We start from the raw sequence: 24,412 nt of genomic DNA on the forward strand, positions 1-24,412 counted from the left end.
TCGCAGTTCTCACGGCACCCACTGCAAAGAGGGCATCGATTCTGGCCGTGAGTGTGAAATTGCACTACCCCACGGAAGCTCCGGACTACGGATTGCATCGAGAAAGAAGCACTGGAAATGAAGGAGATATTTGGAAGGGGAATAAAGGGTGCATGAACAATAACGAAAATCTTGAGGTTCTTCAATGACATTCTAATTCATCAGAGAAGGTGCAGGGCTTTAAAGATCAGCTCAAGGGGAATTGATAGATTGAAAGTATGTTATAAGATATACATCAACAAAATTGATACGATTTGTTTTTCTTCAGTTGCCAATTTTAGACATTTTCTGATATAAGGCCCGCCTGCAACTGTCGAGTGCTGAAGTACAGGCAATATAAAATTAATGCTGGAAATAAAGAGAAAAGCGTTTAAAAAAATGAGAAATACGTTACAATCTGATGATATTTTTTTTAGAATATAGCCTTATATGAAGTAAAACATGGACAATAGACGCTTCAGACAATAAGAGAACATTAGCTTTAGAAAATAAGTAATGAGAAGGTCTGAATCAAAATGGGAGAAAAGTAATTTATGGAACCACCAAGAGATCAGTTAATAACACGTACGAGTATCCAGACGCACGATGGAATGAGGGGACTTAATGTTGTAGAGGGAGGCGAATTCTTGAATACTGTAAGCATCCTCGGTCGGATATACGTCGGAGTTGTTATGGCCGGCCTATGTGGCCGAGCGGTTCGAGGCACTTCAGTCTGGAATCGCGCGACCACTATAGTCGCTGGTTCGAATCCTGCCTCGGGCATGAATGTGTGTGATGTCCTAAGGTTAGTTAGGTTTAAGTAGTTCTAAGTTCTAAGGAGTACCCGTGGTCTAGGGGCAGTCTGCCGCCGGCAGTGCTGCGAGGCGGTCACGCGCCAGAGCGCTGCGGGCGAGGCGCGCACGGTGTGTTTGTGTTTACTTCTGCCGCTGTAAGTGTCGTTTTCCCTTCTAGACCACCATGGCGCACAATTATCGGAAGAAGACATTACGTTTCAACTTTTGTTCAGACTTCGCCAAACCCAAGGCCCTGGAGGTACAACGATTTATTCGCGATGAAGTTAAAATAACACCAACGGATCTAATTGGCATCCACTTGTCGATAGTTAGCAGTACCGTCTACGTCAAAATGATCAACGATGCGGCGTGCGACAAGGTGCTTCAAGAGGCCAAACGTGGACTGCGCTTCTGTCATTCCGACGGCAACGTCGGACCCGTTACCGTCGATCACGCAGGTCTCGGTACACGGACGATAAGGATTTTCGAACTGCCGTTCAAACTACCTGCAGACGTCGTCATCGAGGCGCTCCGTCCCTATGGCAACGTTCTGGAACATGTCGTCGAACGATGGGTACAATTTCAGACCTATCCCGTTTTAAATGGTGTTCGACAGGCCCGCATCGAGTTGCAAAAACACGTGCCTTCCTATCTACGTATCGGAGGCTGCCGTGCCATTATAATGTACGACGGCCAAACTCGAACCTGTTCCGGTTGCGGGAAAGAGGGTCACCTTCGGTCTGAATGCATTCAACGACGTGTCGCGCAGCTCCCGTTGTCGGAAGCGTCCGTCACACTCACGATGACCGCCCTACCGGTCACTTACGCAGCGGCTCTTGCCACGTCTACAGTTTCGTCCAGTCCGTCGCCTGGTCCTTCCGATCGGCACGTCCCACCGCCCCAGTCACCTATGGAAGGTGTGGACGCCCCACCTGACGACCTTGCCGCCGAACAGGCTCCCGCACCGGCCGCTGAGGAGAACAGTACTTCTTCATAACACCTGTTCGACAATTTCATTGTACCCACCGACGCCTTTGAACCAGGTCGACGCTCTTCCTTGCCGTCGTCCGACACTGAGGAACACGTGCGCAAACAACGCTCGCCACGTAGGCGCAAACGCCGTCGCCGTTCACCCACGGGCTCTCAAAGCGTCGCCACCCGCGACGACGAAGACGACACCCAACCAGCCGACATTTCTACGCAGAGGTCGGCGGGCAACTTCCACGATGAACAAGACGTTTCGCAGGACGGGACCACTATGGATGTCGCCACGCACAATGTAACGATCGGTGCGCCGGTTGAAACGCCTGTCTCCCCGCCGACAACTCCAGATCTCTCTCACCACGACGCAATTCCTATGGACATTGGACGGACCCATGGCACAGGAGCATGGGCTGAAGAGATTGAGGAAGAGACGGCCCCTCCTCCGGATGAGTTGCCTCCGCCGAACAAGGCTGCTTGTTAACATCAAAAGCAAGGCACTGCAGCTGATGGGACGGCACTTCCTGTCGGTGCCCTCCTCTTACTTCCCTTGGTGATGGTAGATGCGCGTCCACCACCGGTGAAACGAACGTACCGGTTTTTCACACTGAACATCAACATGATCGGCACTGCACCCAAGTTGCAACTCCTATGTGACATGCTTCGGGCCTCTGACGTCGACGTCGCCCTTCTTCAGGAAGTACGCGTTGCCACACTACCACCAGTCTACGGCTACGATTCATACACGTCCACATGTGATCAATCAGGGCGTGGAGTGGCTTTCTACATACGCGAAGGAATCCCACTCAAGGACACGACAATCCTTCCCTGTGGAAGAGACATGGCTGTTACCATCTTCGACACGCGCGTCATCAATATCTACGCTCCGTCTGGCTCCTCGAACCGTCGGCAGCGGTCCACTTTCTTCGGACATGACGTGGCGCCCCTGTTTTCTGGACGCTATGATCGCCTTATCATGGGAGGCGATTTCAACTGTGTCCTCCATCCGCAGGACCAAATGCCTCGTTATTCGCCGTGCCCGGCGCTTCTCACCTTAACCGAAGATTTTCATCTAGTGGACGTTTGGGAGAAAATTCATGGCAATACCCCGGTTTTACCCATTATACAGCACATTCTGCGAGCAGACTGGAGCGGTTTTATGTCTCTGCCCACCTTGGCAATGACGTCGCCCAAGCTGAACGGTGGCCCCTTGCATTTTCGGACCACTGCGCTGTCATCTGCTCTCTGGTTCTGCCACCTCAGTCAGTGTGGCGCAGCAGAGGTTACTGGAAGCTTAATACCTCCCTCCTTAGTGATCCACACTGCCGACAATGTATTGCCACTACATGGGCGTCTAGCGAAAGACGCCTTCCGCAGTACACATCCACGTTCCATTGGTGGCTCAAATGTGCCAAATCTGCGATCAGAAAGGCCTTCATACAATGTGGCAAGGAAGCAGCAGCATGGCATCGAGACACCACAAATTTTCACTACGCCATCCTCTGTGAGCTCGATGCGCTCCCTCCATCACCTGACACCCATAGGGAACGACAACGTACCAAAGCTCGTCTCCTCTCTCTTCAACGTGCACGACTGCAGGGTGTCTTGGTGCGTTCCCGACGACAAGACCTCCTCCACGACGAAACCCCATCCACAATCCATGCCGCATCCGACCATAGTCGTCGACGTCGACTTTTCGTCCCCAACATCACGACCTCCGATGGTGTTCACCACACAACACAGGCGGCGGTGGTGTCTGCCTGTGCTGAACATTATCGCCAATTTTATGATGATGAACCGATGACGACGCCCATTCCTGATAATCTCCGTATTTTCCCTGATCGGACCCTCACCGTAGCGGAGTCAACGTCCATGATGTCTGCAATCACCACAGAAGAGGTGGTAGATGCGATCAACAAAGGGGCCAAGAACAAATCACCCGGACCAGATGGTCTCCCAGTGGAGTTTTACCGGGCGTTCACCACGTTAATGCTTCCTCGCTGGACGGAAATGATTCAGGAACTCTTTACTCCGTCCTTCCCAATTCCACCTGAATTCGTCATTGGCATTCTTCTATCTGTCCCTAAATCGAAAGGAGGGTCTCATGTCTCTGCATATCGGCCCCTTACACTACTGAATGCACACTATAACATCTATGTACGCCTCTTAGCAGCGCGCATTCGCACCGTCTTACCTATGGTCCTTTCACCTGAGCAGACTGCACGTGGTTGTGGGGCCACCTTACAAACAGCCCTAGGAGAACGCCGTGACCTCATTGCACTGGCGTCGGTTTGTCGCCTTCGTGCAGCACTAGTATCCGTCGATTTCACGAGTGCCTTTGATCGCATTCGACACCCATTCCTCCTCATGGTGGCGACACGAATGGGGTTCCCATTACTTTTTGTCGATGCCATTCGCCGGTTACTACTTCCTGCGGTCTCGATGGTACAAGTCAATGGGAGGCTTGTAGGACCGATTCCTATACGCCGCTCTGTGCGTCAAGGATGCCCTATGTCTACTTTACTATATGCCATTGTACTTGAGCCCCTCATCACTGGACTTACCTCTAGACTGCAGGGCCTCACTTTGCTTGACTACACCTTTCACTGTAGGGCTTATGCGGACGATCTCCTCTTTCTCACCTGCTCCTCCACGGAACTCAATGACGCCATCCAATGGATCCACCAGTATGGACGTCTTTCTGGTAGCATTCTTAATGTCCGTAAATCGACTATGATGCACATTGGGCGCGGCCTCCCGGCTATGGTGCCGAGCCCACTCCCAGTCAGTACCACCCTTCGTTGCTTTGGTATCGAATTTACGAGCTCCACACACCGCACAGTGGCCCTGGCATACCGGCGCCTTTTACAGTCAATTCGGCACCATGTCCGTGGTCAAGTGCACCGTAACTTAAACCAACTCCAACGTGTGTCCTATGTCAACATGTATGTAGCCCCTAAACTGGTACATGTCGCCCAGATCCTCCCAAAGCCATTACTCCTTGGCCGCCCCATCCTATCAGCCTTTGGATATTTCGTGTCAGCAGGGACACTTTTCAAAGTCGCCTACAACACTCTAAAATTGCCTCCTGCAAAAGGTGGCCTCGGACTCGTCAAATTGCGGGCACGATCTTCTGAACTCTTTGTCCACACTCTGTTGCGGCACTGGCAGGGGACGGTTCCGTCCTTAACACGCAGTCTCTTAGATATCCTCCGACAAGCTTCTCTCGACCCACCGATCAATGTGGCACCTATTTCTCCATTACTGTACCATGTCGCCAATTGTTTCATAGAACTCAGCTACGTTCGAGCCGATCTTCCAGTCACCCGTCCTCCCCGTACAAAAGATTACTATCGTTTGTTTATGCTCTCCAACCCTTGCGACCCCATGGTGCTACAGCATCCTGACATTAACTGGCGCACGGTTTGGGGGTGTGTGCATGCAACCTTTTTACCGTCGTCTGTGTCCGCGCACTCTGGTATGTTTTAGTCTATGGAAAATTCACGACTAATAGTCGACTTTAACGCATAAGACTGGCCACCTCCCCTCTCTGCCCTGACTGTCAGCTCGACACCAACGAGCACCGTCTTACGTGCCCCTGAAACAAAACGTATGGCTCCTCATCCAACGAATCGTGGGCTTTTACCTCCGTGCCCTGCCAACGACGGTAACCCCGGATTTCCTGTTGTTGCCTCAGACATTTCACTACCCTCTTGTTAAGCACCATACCCTCATCTGGTTTCGAGGACAGGCTTTAGAATACCTCTTTCAAAGTGGTCCGCATACAGTCCTTGACGTCTGGTACAAAGTTGTGACCCTCACCCGAAAACCATCTTACCGACAAACTTTTGCCGGATATCTCCGCAGCGTCTGACTTGACCCCCCTCGAAGTTGGGGTGTACCATGCCTACCTGTAACATGATGCAACACAATTATCCATGTTCCCATGCATCGACAAAACGAAAAAAAATAAAGAAAGGAAGAGGACAGAATATGTTATATTTTGTTGTATTTAATGTTTTTCTATTTAATTTTTTTTTGTTTTTTTTTTTTTGCTTGACTAACAGTCATTTGTATATGTTTAAATGGTATGGTACCTTGAAGAACTCTTGCATAGTGACTATATATGTACTTTTAGTTTGTTCAATACACATTATTAAAAAAAGGGGGTAGTGTCTTTGATTCACAATCAAAACGTCTTCGGTCCCGGGTTTGATCCCCGCCACTGCCTAAATTTTGATAAATAGTCAGCATTGGCGGCCCAAGACTTCCGGCATAAGAAGTCAGCCTCATTCTGCCAACGGTATTGTCAAAGAGGGCGGAGGAGCGGATAGAGGTTCAGGGCACTCTCTTGTCCTAGGGGTGGGAAATTGCCCCTAAAGGCGGAAGAATCAGCAATGATCAACGACATGTGGATGCAGAAGGCAATGGAAACCACTGCATTAAAGACACGTAACGTGTATCCACAGGACATGTGGCCTGTAGTTGAATAAGTGTCATGATGATCTCTCCATTGGCATAAGATTCCGGAATAGTCCCCCATTCGGATCTCCGGGAGGGGACTGCCAAGGGGGAGGTTACCATGAGAAAAAGATTAATCAACGGAAGGAAAACGTTCTACGAGTCGGGACGTGGAATGTCAGAAACTTGGACATGGTAGGGAAACTAGAAAATCTGAAAAGGGAAATGCAAAGGCTCAATCTAGATATAGTAGGGGTCAGTGATGTGAAGTGGAAGGAAGACAAGGATTTCTGGTCAGATGAGTATCGGGTAATATCAACAGCAGCAGAAAATGGTATAACAGGTGTAGGATTCGTTATGAATAGGAAGGTAGGGCAGAGGGTGTGTTACTGTGAACAGTTCAGTGACAGGGTTGTTCTAATCAGAATCGACAGCAGACCAACACCGACAACGATAGTTCAGGTATACATGCCGACGTGGCAAGCTGAAGATGAACAGATAGAGAAAGTGTATGAGGATATTGAAAGGGTAATGCAGTCATGGGCGACTGGAATGCAGTTGTAGGGGAAGGAGTAGAAGAAAAGGTTACATGAGAATATGGGCTTGGAACAAGGAATGAAAGAGGAGAAAGACTAATTGAGTTCTGTAACAAGTTTCAGCTAGTAATAGCGAATACCCTGTTCAAGAATCACAAGAGGAGGAGGTATACTTGGAAAAGGCCGGGAGATACGGGAAGATTTCAATTAGATTACATCATGGTCAGACAGAGATTCCGAAATCAGATACTGGATTGTAAGGTGTACCCAGGAGTAGATATAGACTCAGATCACAATATAGTAGTGATGAAGAGTAGGCTGAAGTTCAATACATTAGTCAGGAAGAATCAATTCGCTAAGAAGTGGGATACGGAAGTTCTAAGGAATGACGAGATACGTTTGAAATTCTCTAACGCTATAGATACAGCAATAAGGAATACCGCAGACGGCAACACAGTTGAAGAAGAATGGACGTCTCTAGAAAGGGCCATCACAGAAGTTGGGAAGGAATACATAGGTACAAAGAAGGTAGCTGCGAAGAAGCCATGGGTAACAGAAGAAATACTTCAGTTGATTGATGAAAGGAGGAAGTACAAACATGTTACGGGAAAATCAGGAATACAGAAATACAAGTCGCTGAGGAATGAAATAAATAGGAAGTGCAGGGAAGCTAAGACGAAATGGCTGCAGGAAAAATGTGAAGGCATCGAAAAAGATATGATTGTCGGAAGGACAGACTCAGCATACAGGAAAGTCAAAACAACCTTTGGTGACATTAAAAGCAACGGTGGTAACATTAAGAGTGCAATGGGAATTCCACTGTCATATGCAGAGGAGAGAGCAGATAGGTGGAAAGAATACATTGAAAGCCTCTATGAGGGTGAAGATTTGTCTGATGTGATAGAAGAAGAAACAGGAGTCGATTTAGAAGAGATAGGGGATCCAGTATTAGAATCGGAATTTAAAAGAGCTTTGGTGGACTTACGGTCAAATAAGGCAGAAGGGATAGATAACATTCCATCAGAATTTCTAAAATCATTAGGGGAAGTGGCAACAAAACGACTATTCACGTTGGTGTGTAGAATATATGAGTCTGGCGACATATCATCTGACTTTCGGAAAAGCATCATCCACACAATTCCGAAGACGGAAAGAGCTGACAAGTGCGAGAATTATCGCACAATCAGCTTAACAGCTCATGCATCGAAGCCGCTTACAAGAATAATATACAGAAGAATGGAAAAGAAAATTGAGAATGCGCTAGGTGACGATCAGTTTGGCTTTAGGGCAAAGTAAAAACACGAGAGAGGCAATTCTGACATTACGGCTAATAATGGAAGCAAGGCTAAAGAAAAATCAAGACACGTTCATAGGATTTGTCGACCTGGAAAAAGCGTTCGACAATATGAAATGGTGCAAGCTGTTCAAGATTCTGAAAAAAGTAGGGGTAAGCTATAGGGAGAGACGGGTCATATACAATATGTACAACAACCAAGAGGGCATAATAAGAGTGGACGATCAAGAACGAAGTGCTCGTATTAAGAAGGGTGTAAGAGAAGGCTGTAGCCTTTCGCCCCTACTCTTCAATCTGTACATCGAGGAAGCAATGATGAAAATAAAAGAAAGGTTCAGGAGTGGAATTAAAATACAAAGTGAAAGGATATCAATGATACGATTCGCTGATGACATTGCTATCCTGAGTGAAAGGGAAGAAGAATTAAATGATCTGCTGAACGGAATGAACAGTCTAATGAGTACACAGTATGGATTAAGAGTAAATCGGAGAAAGACGAAGGTAATGAGAAGTAGTAGAAATGAGAACAGCGAGAAGCTTAACATCAGGATTGATGGTCACGAAGTCAGTGAAGTTAAGGAATTCTGCTACCTAGGCAGTGAAATAACCAATGACGGACGGAGCAAGGAGGACATCAAAAACAGACTCGCTATGGCAAAGAAGGCATTTCTGGCCAAGAGAAGTCTACTAATATCAAATACCTGCATTAATTTGAGGAAGAAATTTCTGAGGATGTACGTCTGGAGTACAGCATTGTATGGTAGTGAAACATGGACTGTGGGAAAACCGGAACAGAAGAGAATCGAAGCATTTGAGATGTGGTGCTATAGACGAATGTTGAAAATTAGGTGGACTGATAAGGTAAGGAATGAGGAAGTTCTACGCAGAATCGGAGAGGGAAGGAATATGTGGAAAATACTGATAAGGAGAAGGGACAGGATGATAGGACATCTGCTAAGACATGAGGGAATGACTTCCATGGTACTAGAGGGAGCTGTAGAGGGCAAAAACTGTAGAGGAAGACAGAGATTGGAATACGTCAAGCAAATAATTGAGGACGTAGGTTGCAAGTGCTAGTCTGAGATGAAGAGGTTAGCACAGGAAAGGCATTCGTGGCGGGCAGCATCAAACCAGTCGGTAGACTGACGACAAAAAAAAAAAAAAGTTCTGGGGTACTGATGACCTCCGATGTTAAGTCCCATTGTGTTGAGCCATTTTTGGGCAGCTGCTGTGCAGAAATCAATAGGCTTGCATTGGGTAGTGTAGCGTGATGAGGGTAACGGAAGCAGTCTTCGGACTGAAGAACACGACAGTCTTCGGACTGAAGAACACGACAGCAACAATTTAATAACATATTGCCTCACACTACTCATTTATTTTTTCGTCTGCCCAGGATACAAACCCGGTACTAAATTTTGAGAAATACGAAATATTCTAAGTAGAGGTATACTCAATTTTGGATGTTTATTTGTTTGCTTGCACACACAAAAAATAATTGTAGCCATTTGCTATTTATTTTACACTATGACAACACAAACAAGAGAACAACAGTCACATGCATCTTTGATGATGCATAAATATAGGATAGTATTCCAACATAAACTGAGATCATGGAGTGGTGTTACTTACAGAATAGGTCTGCCGTAACATTTCTGTGTAATTTAACTGAACAGGAAAACTCTGACATGTGGAGACTGATGATAGAAAGATTATATCAGTTCATGACTCTCATTTATGTTTTACATTTAGTGCAAGTAACCATCATTGGGAAGGTATCTTCTACAATATCAGCACAAGACCGTCGTTTTCCTTCCGAGTATATCTTTGTCCTTTCCCTTCTTTTTCTTAGCAGCTTCTAGATTAGTCGCGTACTAGGTCTTCCGCCAGAAAAATATGTGCTTGATACCAGAGGGAGGATGTATATGTTATGACCATGGGTCTGCATGTACTGCCTTTGGAAAAAGACTGTGGAGAATATACATTTCCTGCTCTGAAATTCACTATCGCACACCAAATTCTCTACCGCACACCAATTTTGTGAGTATGTTTCAACTTCATGAACCCAAAAAACCTAGAAAAAGCTGCCCTAAGTTAGTAAAATAAAAGGTTAACAATCACCAATCTACGAGTATTTGCTCATGAAAAAGGCTCAAGTTAGTCCATATTGAAGAACTCTAGAACTTCGGATCGCCCTTTACCGAGATGGTTAACAATATCAATATTTAGCCATGGCCTAAACTATTTTATTCATAATAAAGTGATTACAGTCGCCTGTATCGTCCATATCTTACTTTTTAGCACTGATCCCAAATCCAGCACAAAGGAGTACGTATTGATTAATTGACGGTAATTATATTTAATACAGCGATCCACAGAATAGAGTACTACAGATTAAGCTCTTCAACGGCACAAAGGACTGTCTCGTAAATCGAATACCGCTTTGCTAATTCCCTCGAGGCGTTTTATGTTGCTCATGTGTTAGTACACAATACGTTGACAGGTCCGTGGCTCTATAGTTTCATAACACCTAAAGGTAGAGCTGTAAATAACTGAAAGTTTATTTAAACACCGCAATGGTTGAATAGCCTTTGAACTAACTTACTAAGCCCAGGGAGACATCCATTACTTCGAATCACAGCGTAAGAATTCATTTTATACATTACAAATATTGTCAGAGAAGTGAAAGAACAAATAGGCAACAAATAAAAATCCTACGACTTTTGTTCTGGATCATCACTCTTCTGATTGGTTGGGAGCAGCCCATCACGAACTCCTCTACTTTGCCAACCTCTTCAGCTGGAAGTAGCATCTAAACCCTACATCCCAAGTTTTTATTGCACTGAATATATTTTAGTAACTTCCTTCCCATGCAACTGTTGTCCTTTATTACTATCTCAGGTGCAACGGAGAATTTTTTTCCTTTTTTGATGTGTAACGCATGTCCTATGTTCTTGTCCCATCTTGTCGTCAGTGGTTTCCACGTGTTCCTCTCTTTGCCTATTCGGTGGAGCACCTTCACATTTCTTAGTCCACCAGATATTCAAAATCCCCCACAGCATCACAACTACAACGTTTTGCCCACCTCTGCTTTTAAAACATTTTGTTGGAATTTTAAACATTTTATGTGACTTGTGAAATTTTCCCCGGCGTATTTCTTCTTCCACTAATTTTCGGGTTTGCAGACGGATACCATCAACATTCTGCTACGATGTTTCGGCCCAGAGACATCCGGCTATATTCAGGTGAGTAGGCGAAATATAGTGGCAAAATGTTGAAGGGATCCGGCTGCAAACCCGAAATTTTTTTATTGGCTGAAGTACAGCAACTGTGCGTTAACTTAATTACAGGATCACTTTATAGCCACCTCTGTTGCACAAAATTATTGTCACATTGACCATGGTTTCGACAGCACTAAGGCGGCCTTCATCAGAATAAAAATGACATAGGATCACATACGGGTGAAAAACATCCGAGAAAAAATGACGGGAGCAATTTTGCTCAGATGTTTCTCACCAATTGTATGATTATATGTAATCCTATGTAATTTTTATTCTTTTTTTAGCATTAGTGCTGCCGAAACTATGGTCAATTTGACAATAATTTAGCGCAACCGAGATGGCTTTACATACACCCTGTAATTACATAAACATTTTGTTATTTATTCAGCTGCCGAGTTTAGATATTTTCTTTGCCAATTGATGACTGCATTGTATTTCTAGGACTACATATTGACCCATTATCACAAGGCATGTCGGGTATGTGAACGGGAGAAAATTTAAATAACAAAATGTCTGATTTAGAACGAAGTATGTCACGATTCCAAGCGTGACTTTCAGTTATCGGTACACAGAGTTATTGGGTTCCATTGGGCTAGTACATCCCAGCGGCCGCGCAGGATCGGACCACGTTCATCGGTGGCAGTCGCCAGCGCGCTCGCTGCTAGACCTCGGCACCGGCCAATGAGATTAGGGGCTGGCAGGGGCACATCTGCTGTTTGCCCAGCCGCCGTGACCTGCACGCTGCCAGCCAGACACTGGTCCCTCTCCCAAATGGAGCCCTCATCCCGGCCTTTTTATCTGGAGTCCGCTCCAGTCTCAGCTACCAGCACGACACACTACCAAGGGTCAGTCACGTTGAAATATTTAAAACAGTTGGCAGATAAATTCACCGCCTCTGGGTTAAATCATTTCTTCCTGATCAATCAGTCGCATTATTTACAGGCGCTCTTAAAAAATCAGTTTAGTCTTCAAACTTTTGGACCCCTGTGAACCAAATTCTAACTCCGTCTTTTACGATTTTCAGGCCAGATAGTAATCTTTGATAAATAAAGTGTTCCTGGGAAAAGAACAAAGTAAACTTAGTTGGGGCTCTATGCTCCCCGAACGATATTTTCAGCAATAAAGGAATTCTAGAAAGACGAAGCGACGTCGCTCTATAAACAGATGTTGCTTTTATTGACTTTGGGAAAACTTTGCCTGTAACCATCCGAAACAGACTATGGGCGATAATGGATGAAAGAAGATACCCCATTAATCATACGGATAATTAATACTTATATGAAAGTTCCAAAAAGAAGCGTAAAAAAACGCATCTCAAAAACAGAAGAGATCATAATAAAACAAGGCGTTGGGGAAGGGTGCAGCTTGGCACTGGCGTTGTTTAACATCTGCAGCACATAAGAAAATGGTAGAACGAAGTACACACTTCAAAAAGGTTTTGCATCAGCCCTGCTCCCAGGACTCCTGAAGACAAAGTTTGATTTTTGATATTGTATCACAGACAGTCCCTTTGACTGTTAGGAGACGTAACTAAACCTTCCCAAGGACGTAAACCACCGAGCATGAGCAGCGCTTATTAGATGGAGGGATTCCGACAGCCGATCGCTTCCAGTGATTACACCAGGAAGGAGGTATTGTATTGTATAGAACTGGGAATCTAGAAACGACGGAGAGGCTTCTTCCCCGCCGTAGCCCTGTGATTCACAACACCACAACAGGCTACAGCTGTCCACTCAGCCCACCACTGCCCCACACCGAACCCAGGGTTATTGTGCAGTTCGGCCCAAAGTGCAGCCCCCCCCCTCCCCCACCCCCCTCACACCAGATGAGTGTAGCCCCAATGTTTGAGTGGTAAGGTAAGTATGATGTATTCTTACGTGGAAAAAGTGTTTGTGCAGCAAACGCCGACCTAGGATTGTTACTTTTTTCGAGGAAGGGATTTCAACAAGGGAAGTATCCAGGCGCCTCGGAGTGAACCAAAGTGATGTTGTTCGGACGTGGAGGAGATACAGAGAGACAGAACTGCGATGACTGCCTCGCTCGCCCAAGCGGTACTACTGCAATGTATGACGGCTACCTACGGTTTATTCCTCGGAGGAACCCTGACATCAACGCCACCATGTTGAATAATGCCTTTCTTGCAGCCACAGGACGTCGTATTACGTCTCAGACTGTGCTCAATTGGTTGCATGATGGGCAAGTTCACTCCCGACGTCTATGGCGAGCTCCAACTTTGCAACCGCGACACCATGGTTCAAATGGCTCTGAGAACTATGGGACTTAACATCTGTGGTCATCAGTCCCCTAGAACTTAGAACTACTTAAACCTAACTAACCTAAGGACATACACACATCCATGCCCGAGGCAGGATTCGAACCTGCGACCGTAGCAGTCGCGCGGTTCCGGACTGAGCGCCTATAAATGATGGATTCCCACAAACTGCCATTTGGCTCTCATCATAAGGAAACACAAAGTAAGGGGCATAATAGGAGCAATGGGTAGCGTCTAGTAACAAAAACGCCCTTGGTTCCTTGTTCGAACCTCGTCACTGCTTCAAATTTGGGTAATAATCATCGGCAGTGGCGACCGAAGTCTTCCGGTATAAGAAGTCAATCTCATTATGTTAATAACTTCTCAAAGAGGGTGAAGGGGCGGACAGAGGGTGAGGACAGTCTCTCGCCCTCGGCGTGGGAAACTGTCCCTAAAAGGTGGAAGCATCAGCAACGATCAACAGCGTGAGGATGCATAACACAATGGCAACGACTGCTTCAAAGAAACATATTATGCATCCGCAAGATACGTGGCTACCGTCAGATATTCGGGAGGGGGCTACCCAAGGGGAGGTGACCATGAGAGAGAGACTGACTAAATAACGAAAGGATAACGTTGTGCTTGGAAGGTAAGAAGCTTTAGTGCGTAAGGAAGCTGGTAAATCTGTAAAGGATGAGGCAGAGGCTCAATCTAGATATATTAGAGGTCAGTGAAGTGAAATGAAAAGAAGACAAGGATTTCTGGTCAGAGGAATACAAGGCAATAACAACAGCAGCAGAAAATGAAACAATGGCAGTAAGATTTGCTATGAATAGCAAGGTCGGACAGAGAGAGTTATTGTGAACAGTTTAGCGACAGGGTCCTTCTCTTGCGAATCGACGGCCAACCGATACCGACAACGATAGTGCTGGTCGCAAGGTGAAAATAAAGAGATACAGAAAATTTATGACGATATTGAACAGGTTATTAAGTAAATAGAGGGAGACGAGACTGTAATATGCGGCATTAGAAAGCGGTTGTAAGGAATGTAGTAAAAGAAAGTGTAAGTTACTTCAGCAATAAGTGAATACTATCTTCAAGAATCACAAAAGGAAGCTATACTTGCCAAAGGCCGCGAGATATGGAAAAATTTCAGTTAGATTACATCATGGTTAGGCGGAAATTCCGAAATCAGATATTGGATTGCAGAGTGTACCCAGGTGCAGACACAGACTCAGATCACAATCTGATAATGATGAAGAGTAGGCTGAAGTTAAGGATACTAATCAGGAAGAATTAATGAGTAAATAAATGCCATACGAAAGTGCTAAAGAGTGAAGAGGTATGATAGAAGTTATCGGAGGCTATAGATACTGCGATAATGAACAACTCAAAAGTCATTTTTGATGAAGAGGTATGAAAATCAGCAAACAAGGAAATCACAGAAGTTCGAGAGAAAAACGTAGATACAAAAAATGTAACTGCGAAAAACCATGGGAAACAGACGAAATTCTTCCATTATCGACGAAAGAAAGAAGTACAAAATTTTCAGGGAAATTCGGGAATATAGAAACATAAGTCACTTAGGAGTGAAATAAATAAGAAGTGCAGGGTAGATAGGCAAAATTGCTGCATGAAAGTGTGAAGAAATCTATAAGGAAATTACTGTCGGAAGGACTGACTCGACATGTAAAAGAAATGGAAAACAATAATCGGTGAAATTAAAAGGAAGGGCAGTAACCTTAAGAGAGCAGTGGGAAATCCACTGTTAAGTGCCAAGAAGAGAGCAGATGGGTGGAAGTAGTGCAATGACGGCCTCTATGAGGGGGAGAACATACCTAATGGCGTGATAGAATGAGGAAGCGATGTCGAGAGAGAAGAGACATGGGATCCAGTACTTGAATCACAATTTAAAAGAGTTTTCCAAACTTAAAATCAAATAGGACAGAAAGTATAGATAACATTCCACAAGAATTTCTAAAATCATTGGCCGAAGTGGCAAGAAAACCATTATTCACGTAGGTGTGTATAATCTACAAGATTGGCGATATACCATGAGACTTTTACAAAAACGTCACCCACACATTTCCCAACGTTACAAGAGCCGAGAAGTGGGAGAATTATCGCACAGTCAGCTTAACAGCTCGTACACGCAAGTAGCTTAAAGGAATAATATTCACAAGAATGGAAAAGAAAATTGAGTTTCTACTAGATGACGGTCAGTTTGGCTTTAGAGAAAGTAAAGGCAGAAGGGAGTCAGTTCTGAAGTTGCGACTGATAATGTGACCGAGACTGAAGAAAAATCAGGACACTTTTATAGGATTTGTCTATCGGGAAAAAGTATTTGACATTGTAAAATGATGGAACATGTTCGAAATTCTCAAAAAAATAGGGGCAAGTTACAGGGAAAGAAGGGTAATATTCATTGTGTACAAGAGCCAAGAGGGAACAATAAAAGTGGAAGATCAAGAACGAAGTGATCTGATTATAAAGGGTGTAAAACAGGAGTGTGGTTCTTTGACTCTGCTCTTCATTCCACAAATCAAAGAAGGAATGATGGAAATAAAAGAGTGGGACTAAAATTCAATGTTAATGCATGTCAATGTCACGATTCGATGATGAAACTGCTACCCTCAGTGAAAGTGAAAAAGAATTACAAGATCTGTTAAGTGGAACGAACAATCTAGCGAGTACAGAATATGGACTGAGAATAAATCGAAGAAATACGAAAGTAATGAGAAGTAGCAGAAATGAGAACACCAAGAAACTTAACATCATAATTAATGATTTCTGAACACGAAGTAAATGAAATTAAGAATTTGGGCTACCTAGGCTGCAGAATACCCCATTACGGACAGAAGAAAGAGGGCATAGAAGCAGAGTAGTACTATGTGGTGTCACCGCCAGACACCACACTTGCTAGGTGGTAGCCTTTAAATCGGCCGCGGTCCGGTACTACACGTCGGAGACGCGTGTCGCCACTATCAGTGATTGCAGACCGAGCGCCGCCACACGGCAGGTCTAGAGAGACTTCCTAGCACTCGCCCCAGTTGTACAACCGACTTCGCTAGCGATGGTTCACTGACTTCTACGCTCTCATTTGCCGAGACGATAGTTAGCATAGCCTTCAGCTACGTTATTTGCTACGACCTAGCAAGGCGCCATTATCTGTTGCTATTGGTACAGAGAATCATGTAATGTCAAGAGCGACGTTCGTCATTAATGGATTAAAGTTAAGTATTCCACCAGCTACGTCCGTTGTTCTCAATTCTAATTCCCTTGCCATGTTCCAGACCTCACGCCAGCCTGCGTGAGCTCAAACGTGTGCATTTCGGCCTCCTTTATTAACCCTGTGTTGGCTCTCCTGCCAACCACAACATACTACTAATGAAACATAGTTATTAATTTGCGGAAGAAGTTTGCAGCACAACATTATTTGGCAGTGAGACAAGGACTGTGGGAATTTCGGAACAGATGCGAACCGAAGCAATTGTTACGTGGTGCTACAGACTAATGTTGAATATTAGATCTACTAATAAGGTAAAGGATAAGGAGGATCTCTGTAGAGTCGACGGGGAAAGAAATATACGGAAAGCAGTGACGAGAGAACACATACGACATCTGTTCAGACATTATTTGAACCGTACGACTGTGGAAGGGACTGTCACACTGTATGTGTCTTATCCAAAATCACTCTGTATTGAAGTGAGATTAAAGATTTGTCTGTTATCATCTGGGTAGCTTTCTTCTAGTAATACCACAACTGTTTCCATTATGCCCAACAGGAAAGTAGTATGTATGATATATCTATTCCTTTCTCATCCCTTTCTATTTCTTGTTCCCTTCTATCACACCTTCTAATATTATATTATTATTTTCTGCACTCGTACTGACCATTGTACTTCGTCTCTACTGCAACCCACATTTATTTTATGCGTCATTTATCACATTCAACAAGAACATAGCTAAATAAAATGTCAAAATGAATGAAATTTCTTAAATTTCGTTTATCTGACGTAAAACATTATGATTATTAATATTAATTTTACTATTACCATCATTCAGCTGCCCCAACCCAAGGTTTTTATGCAATCCAAAAATCTTCGAATACGAGACTCAGGGTTTTCTTGTACTATGGCTCGCTACAAGCTAACTCTTCGTCCTATTCAAAAAATGAACAACACCTTTTCATAGGAAGTGTAATGTATCTACATAAATATTGTACTGAACTTATAGAGGCTGTAGTTATTGAATTACTTAAGAGAAGCGTACAAACTTTCTTTGAAACGCGTGTTTCTTGAATAATTTGAAAACTGTAGTCTTCAGTGAAAATGTATCTTGTTGCAAAATTTAACTATGTTACAATTCCTACAAATTTTTTTCTGTAGGACTAATAGTTTGTGCGCAGTGAGCGAGAGAATATGTGGTTTTTGAAGGCTCTGAGGGTTGCATGAAACCTACAAGTAGGCGCAATTGTATTAGACACTATGTTCGTTAGTCTACACAAATTGCAACACTGAATCATTAAGGGTGTCCGATTAGATGTGACAGAGGGGCTAAAGGTCATAATTTTCCCAGAAGAAATAAACACGAAAATAAAAATAATTAAACAAAACTAAAAGTGGCAGATACCAAGCTAATATTCATTGGAAGAACCCTCAAGAGTCGTAGTCTACCCACAAATTCCGCATTCTACAGACACCTGCTCATCAGTAAGACTGAAGCACCCTTACCGGGCACGATCCACTGGAAAAAAATCTAACGATCCAAAGAAGAGATACAGGTATCGTCACAGGATCATCAGTATGCGAAATAGCTTTACAGGAATGGACATCTAATTCCATCTACATCTACATTTATACTCCGCAAGTCACCCAACGGTGGATGGCGGAGGGCACTTTACGTGCCACTGTCATTACCTCGCTTTTCTGTTCCAGTCGTGTTTGGTTCGCGGGAAGAACGACTGCCGGAAAGCCTCCGTGCGCGCTCGAATCTCTCTAATTTTACAGTGGAAGGCGCTTCATGTGAGGCGCTGGTCACCATTATGAGGTTTACTACTAAAACTCAGAGGGCGTAAGTTCCTAGAAGGGTCAACCACTTATGTATAATTATGCAACAAAAACAAAGGATTAAAGACATCGATCGCACCATTTATAATTCTTATAAATTGTAGAGTGCAACAATCAGTTGTCCCTTTCAGATTTTGTTATGCAAATCCAGACTTCGGCTAGCAGCTAGCCATTTAATATGCGCTAGTTTTTGTTCTTATTGCTTGTAATTCCCTGTTGTTCGGGCGTCAGTCACCATTCATTGAATAACTTCCCTAATGGAAGGTGACTTGATAAAGATGCGTATTCTCACGTGCCGTTCCCAAGTAGACCAGGGAAGGGCAGCCACAGACGAGGGGACAGAAGTGGACGAAGTACCCTCCGCCACAAATCAGAAGGTGCCTCTTGGAGACTATAGACAGAGATGTTCTGAGCACCTACCACAGATTCACGACTAAGCCGCATTTAGGGAGCTTGAGAGGTGGCATGAGCCCCCTCTCATATTTCTATCTTACTCTGAGTAGTTCGATTTTCCTCTCTAATTGCATGCGGTGAAAAGTTGCTATTCCTTCACATTCAGACTTCCCACGCATCGTCTCTGGTCACATGGATAGTCCAGTGACAGGCGGGTTCTGCTGGTCTTGAAAGAGTTAACCAAAGGGTGTGAGGGAGTCGAGTGGATGCTTTCCAGACGCTGACATTGTCATAAGAGCGGGAGCGACACGACCACAGGGGCCTGATGTAGCGGCTGGACTAGAGATTCCGTTACTTCGCAGAAACTTAGAGAAAAGACATTCTGGCGGGCTACCAGCGAGGCGTGGGAATGACTTGCGTTCCCAGGCAGTCTTGGCGGGCAAATTACCGCGTTTTCTGCAAAATCATAACTGTGATTAGCTTGCTCAGGGGATAGCTCCGTAGCGTAGTAAAATCGGCACAGAAATTGGCCCCAAATACCTCCATTGGTGGAATAGTAGTGCGTCGGCAATAGAGTGGAATTTACCGCCGGTTTTCGAGTTGCTGATTGGAACGTTTAACCACGGCCACTGTCGTGGGGGCGGGAATGTTCTGTGTACGGCTTGTATGGGTGCTCTTGAGGGGTCGGCTCTCGCCTGTCGTCGGAGTAGGTTTGAGCTCTCGCTGCTCTGGACAGCCTGCCTTCCGTTGGCTGTCTAATATACTTTCATTTAATTGTAACTGTTTGACGAAGTTGCTGAAGTTTCGACTTCAACGTAACTTTCCGAGTAGAGATGGCAATTGAGCGACGTGCGTACAAGCGGCCTATGTTGTCCGTCTAGAGCAGTTTTGTCTAAAGTTGACTGTATCAGAGTTGCTGTGTGACTTCGCTTGTTAAAATCAATCACTGTACCGTCAGTGATTGTGTGTCGAGCGTTCTTCGTCTCCCTCAGAGGCGCATTTGTATTGATAGGAAGTCTTTAGTCTGGAACCACCAGACCAGGATAATTTGTTTCGGGCTATACTCGCGACATTATCATCACCACGACGGGACGTCGAAGCAACCACCTATCGCCTCCAGTATGCCAGATCGTGTCCTTGCAGTTAAGAAGAGAGCTTGGTAATGTATGTCTGCAGCACCTGCAGCAACAATGGAAAATTGTACTGAAATGCAGGAGGATCTGCAGCGAATTGATGCATGGTGCAGGGAATGGCAATTGAATCTCTATGTAGACAAGTGTTAATTCCATAAATTATCTGGGAGTACGGATTAGGAGTGATTTAAAATGGAACGGGACGGGACGTCGAAGCAACCACCTATCGCCTCCAGTATGCCAGATCGTGTCCTTGCAGTTAAGAAGAGAGCTTGGTAATGTATGTCTGCAGCACCTGCAGCAACAATGGAAAATTGTACTGAAATGCAGGAGGATCTGCAGCGAATTGATGCATGGTGCAGGGAATGGCAATTGAATCTCTATGTAGACAAGTGTTAATTCCATAAATTATCTGGGAGTACGGATTAGGAGTGATTTAAAATGGAATGATCATATAAAGTTGATAGTCGGTAAAGCAAATGCCAGACTGAGATTCATTGGAAGAATCCTAAGGAAATGCAATCCGAAAACAAAGGAAGTGGGTTACAGTACGCTTGGTCGCCCACTGCTTGACTACTGCTCAGCAGTGTGGGATCCGTACCAGATAGAGTTGATAGAAGAGATAGAGAAGATCCAACGGGGAGCAGCGCGCTTCGTTACACGATCATTTAGTAATCGCGAAAGCGTTACGGAGATGACAGATAAACTCCAGTGGAAGACTCTGCAGGAGAGACGCTCAGTAGCTCGGTACGGGCTAAAGTTTCGAGAACATACCTTCGCCGCAGAGTAAAGCAGTATATTGCTCCCTCCTACGTATATCTCGCGAAGAGACGATGAGGATAAAATCAGAGAGATTAGAGCCCACACAGAAGCATACCGACAATCCTTCTTTCCACGAACAATACGAGACTGGAATAGAAGGGAGAACCGCTAGAGGTACTCAGGGTACCCTCCGCCACACATCGTCAGGTGGCTTGCGGAGTATGGATGTAGACGTAGATGTAGAATTAGGAAATTTTGCTCTGTGATAATCAGAGCTCAGCAGAGCCCGGCTGTTCCCGTCTTTTCTTACGTGGTTCTGTCTCGGATGTTCATTGTCTGAGTTCTCACTACTGTAGCAGCAATTAATGTTGGGTTGGCTGGGTGATTCTCTTAAGATTTGAGTTGCGAGGAATTGGCTCCACACACCACTTGGTCATATACGTCACAAGTTAGTTTGTGGACAACTTCACCTTCAAAATTTTTATTGGAGTATCCAATTTGACGTATTGTAAATGTTTCATGTGTTTTGTTTATTATTTTGAGTTTAGTCGTAATAAATCAAATTGTTATTTTGGACAGAACTTTCATTCTGTGGATCGGTAAAGCAACACTTTCATTTCTCACTACGTTAATGAAACTTTCCTTTATCAAATTAATTTCTATCAAATTAAATTATTGCAGGTACCAAAGTCTTTTCTACTCTACTTTCAGGGTCGATTACAGTCAGTTCGAGTTTCTTGTTAATCCATGTGCAAAAGCAAAAGGGGGGCGGGGGGTCTTAGAGCATCATTTCCATATGAAGATTGTAGAAGAATTTAGTATTAAGTACACTGCTAGCCCCGGCGCATCGCAAGCTTATGCACATCAGTATAAGCAACGCCCCATGAATCTGCAGTGGACCTGGCGAAAGTAATCATTGTGCTTCCCATCATGCTTGGCTGGAGTTTACGACCTACCGTGGTTGTTTTAAAAGAAAAAAAAAGGGGGGGGGGAAATCTGTTGGATGTTGGTGGCGTCCAATCCGTTTCGTGATCAACTAGGTTTCAGTGGGAGGAGGAGGAGACAGGGAGGAGTGCACTTGGGTCCCGATCTTCGGTGGAGTTGGATGGCGCCGCCGGGATGGGCCGTCCGCGGTAATGAAGATGGATGGAGACACTGGCCGTCGAATGGCTGCCGCCGGGTGGACGGCGAGGCGCGGGGCGGCGCGGCACGGCGCGGCACGGACCGCCTTCCGGCAGACATCGGCCGCCTCGTGAATAATTGATGCCTGCCGCCCGCGCCGCTAATTCAATGGCCCCGCCCCGAGCTCGCCGCCGAATTGTCTGCGGAGCTGAACTCTGCGAAGCCAGTCTGCGGCGAGTCAGTGGCGTCGCGCTGCCGGCGGCGTCCTGTTCGCAGGGCTCCTCTGTCAAGGCTCACTATGGGACACGGGTTGACTTATCACTGCAGTGTACAGCAGAAACGTCTGATTGATCGTACAATGCAGCCTTTCGCGACTGGTATTTGTGTATTCGATAATTTTTGTTTAATGAGAACAGGGCCATGATCAAATCAATCCAGACACCTCTACGTAATGCGGAATTGACCACAACCATTTACAAATGTAGATGTGTATATGGACTAGATATGTTCAGCTTTGTTTCCTGTTTAATAATTTTTATCATATTTCCACTGGCCTGCCGGGGTGGTTCAAATGGCTCTGAGCACTATGGGACTTAACATCTGTGGTGATCAGTCCCCTAGAACTTAGAACTACTTTAACCTAACTAACCGAAGGACATCACACACATCCATGCCCGAGGCAGGATTCGAACCTGCGACCGTAGCTGTCGCGCGGTTCCAGACTGAAGCGCCTAGAACCGCACGACCACACCGGCGAGCTCTGCCGGGGTGGTCGAGCAGTTCTAGGCGCTACAGTCTGGAACTGCGCGACCGCTACGGTCGCTGGTTCGAATCCTGCCTCGGGCAAGGATGTGTGTGATCTCCTTATGTTAGATAGGTTAAAGTAGTTCTACGTTCTAGGGGACTGATGACCTTAGAAGTCCCATAGTGCTCAGGGCCATTTGAACCATGTTTTCACTTTAGTCTCACTATTGTGTTTAGGTAGATAAGAACGAATGAGGGCTGTTCGGAAAGTAAGGTCCGATTGGTCGTGAAACGAAAACCACAGAGAAAAATAAAAATAAAAATTTTATTCGCAACAGTTAGCCACACCTTCCAGCTACCTCTTTAAATTGTCGCCTCTCCGACGTAGACATTTGTGGTGGCGTTGTACAAACTTTCCAGTGCCCTCGCTACAGAACGTAGCCGCCTACGCTTCCCGCCGACTCTCTACTATGATCTGCCTTTCGTTATTTGTTCCCGGAATGTAGTATTCGTAGCCAACGATTCATGGGAGTAGAGATGAACAACGGAGGGAGCCAATGAAGGGCTGTACTTTGGGTAGTCAAACACTTCTCATCGAAGGCGCTGCAGGAGCGTCTTCATTGCCCCTGCAGAATGCTGCTAAAAAATTTCTTGAAGAAAGAAACGCATGAAATTTGTGTTGTGTGGGCTACATAGCCTCAGGCGAAATCTCTCACCAGACTCACATATTTAACGTTAGACCCTGTTGCTTTAAGTATTTTTACGCGATCACTTGGCGCTCTGGACTGAAAAGAGCGACGTGAAGCGATCGACAGTCACACTAAAGACTCTGCCCAACACATCTGTGCGGAGTTCCATCGGATTTTCAGGATGGTTTCTATTTCTCTCGAATTCGCTTCGTACTACTAGTTTTTACTTTATATTTTAGATTAGTAACTCTATATGACTGACGGTTTTACAACTTGAGGGGAGTTTAATTTACAATCTTCTAAATTTACATTAGGTTCTCCTTATGTTGGCTCCAATATCGAGTCGGTTGCTCATTGAGTGCGTGTACCCACAAACACTTTTAGGATTACGGATAGTACCACTAACGAGGGGAGACGACGACGTTTGTAACGCGGATTTACTTCAAACTTCGTACACTCGTAGTACTCCGTGAGAACAACAAAATGTGTAAGCAGTAGCACGTAACCTCTCAAGTGTTATTGAGAAAATCGCAAGATAATTTCGGTCGTCAAATATATACCTGTGTGCGTGGACATTTTTACCACGAAGCGGCGGCACCCGAGTTGTTACGGCACGGTATCTCAGCGTGTTCGGTCAGAGGGTTTAGCTACCCGCTGTAATAAAATACTGAGGGGACGGATCAACGAACAACCTGAACGAGTATCATCGGACGTCCGCCACATACAAAGTCAACGAACCGTATAGAAGAAAATGAGTTTGGAAAAAAAAGTGTTTAGCGTTCAAGCCCCGTAATCGCTGGATCGGTAGATTTAGTCCCCTTCGGCAGTATATATATTTTTTTTAGTAACACAGGCATTTTCTTTACTGTTTATATTACAATTGCCAT

At 45.0% G+C, this 24,412-nt stretch overlaps 1 protein-coding gene across 2 annotated transcripts in view; it reads right to left on the reverse strand.

Annotated features, from left to right (window-relative positions):
- LOC126354481 (acid sphingomyelinase-like phosphodiesterase 3a) overlaps positions 1–24,412 on the reverse strand; it is a 1,087,830-nt gene that overhangs the window by 494,872 nt on the left and 568,546 nt on the right. The gene's annotated exons all lie outside the window — the stretch shown is intronic.

Source organism: Schistocerca gregaria, chromosome 1 (genome assembly GCF_023897955.1).
Source record: "Schistocerca gregaria isolate iqSchGreg1 chromosome 1, iqSchGreg1.2, whole genome shotgun sequence".
NCBI lineage: Eukaryota > Metazoa > Arthropoda > Insecta > Orthoptera > Acrididae > Schistocerca > Schistocerca gregaria.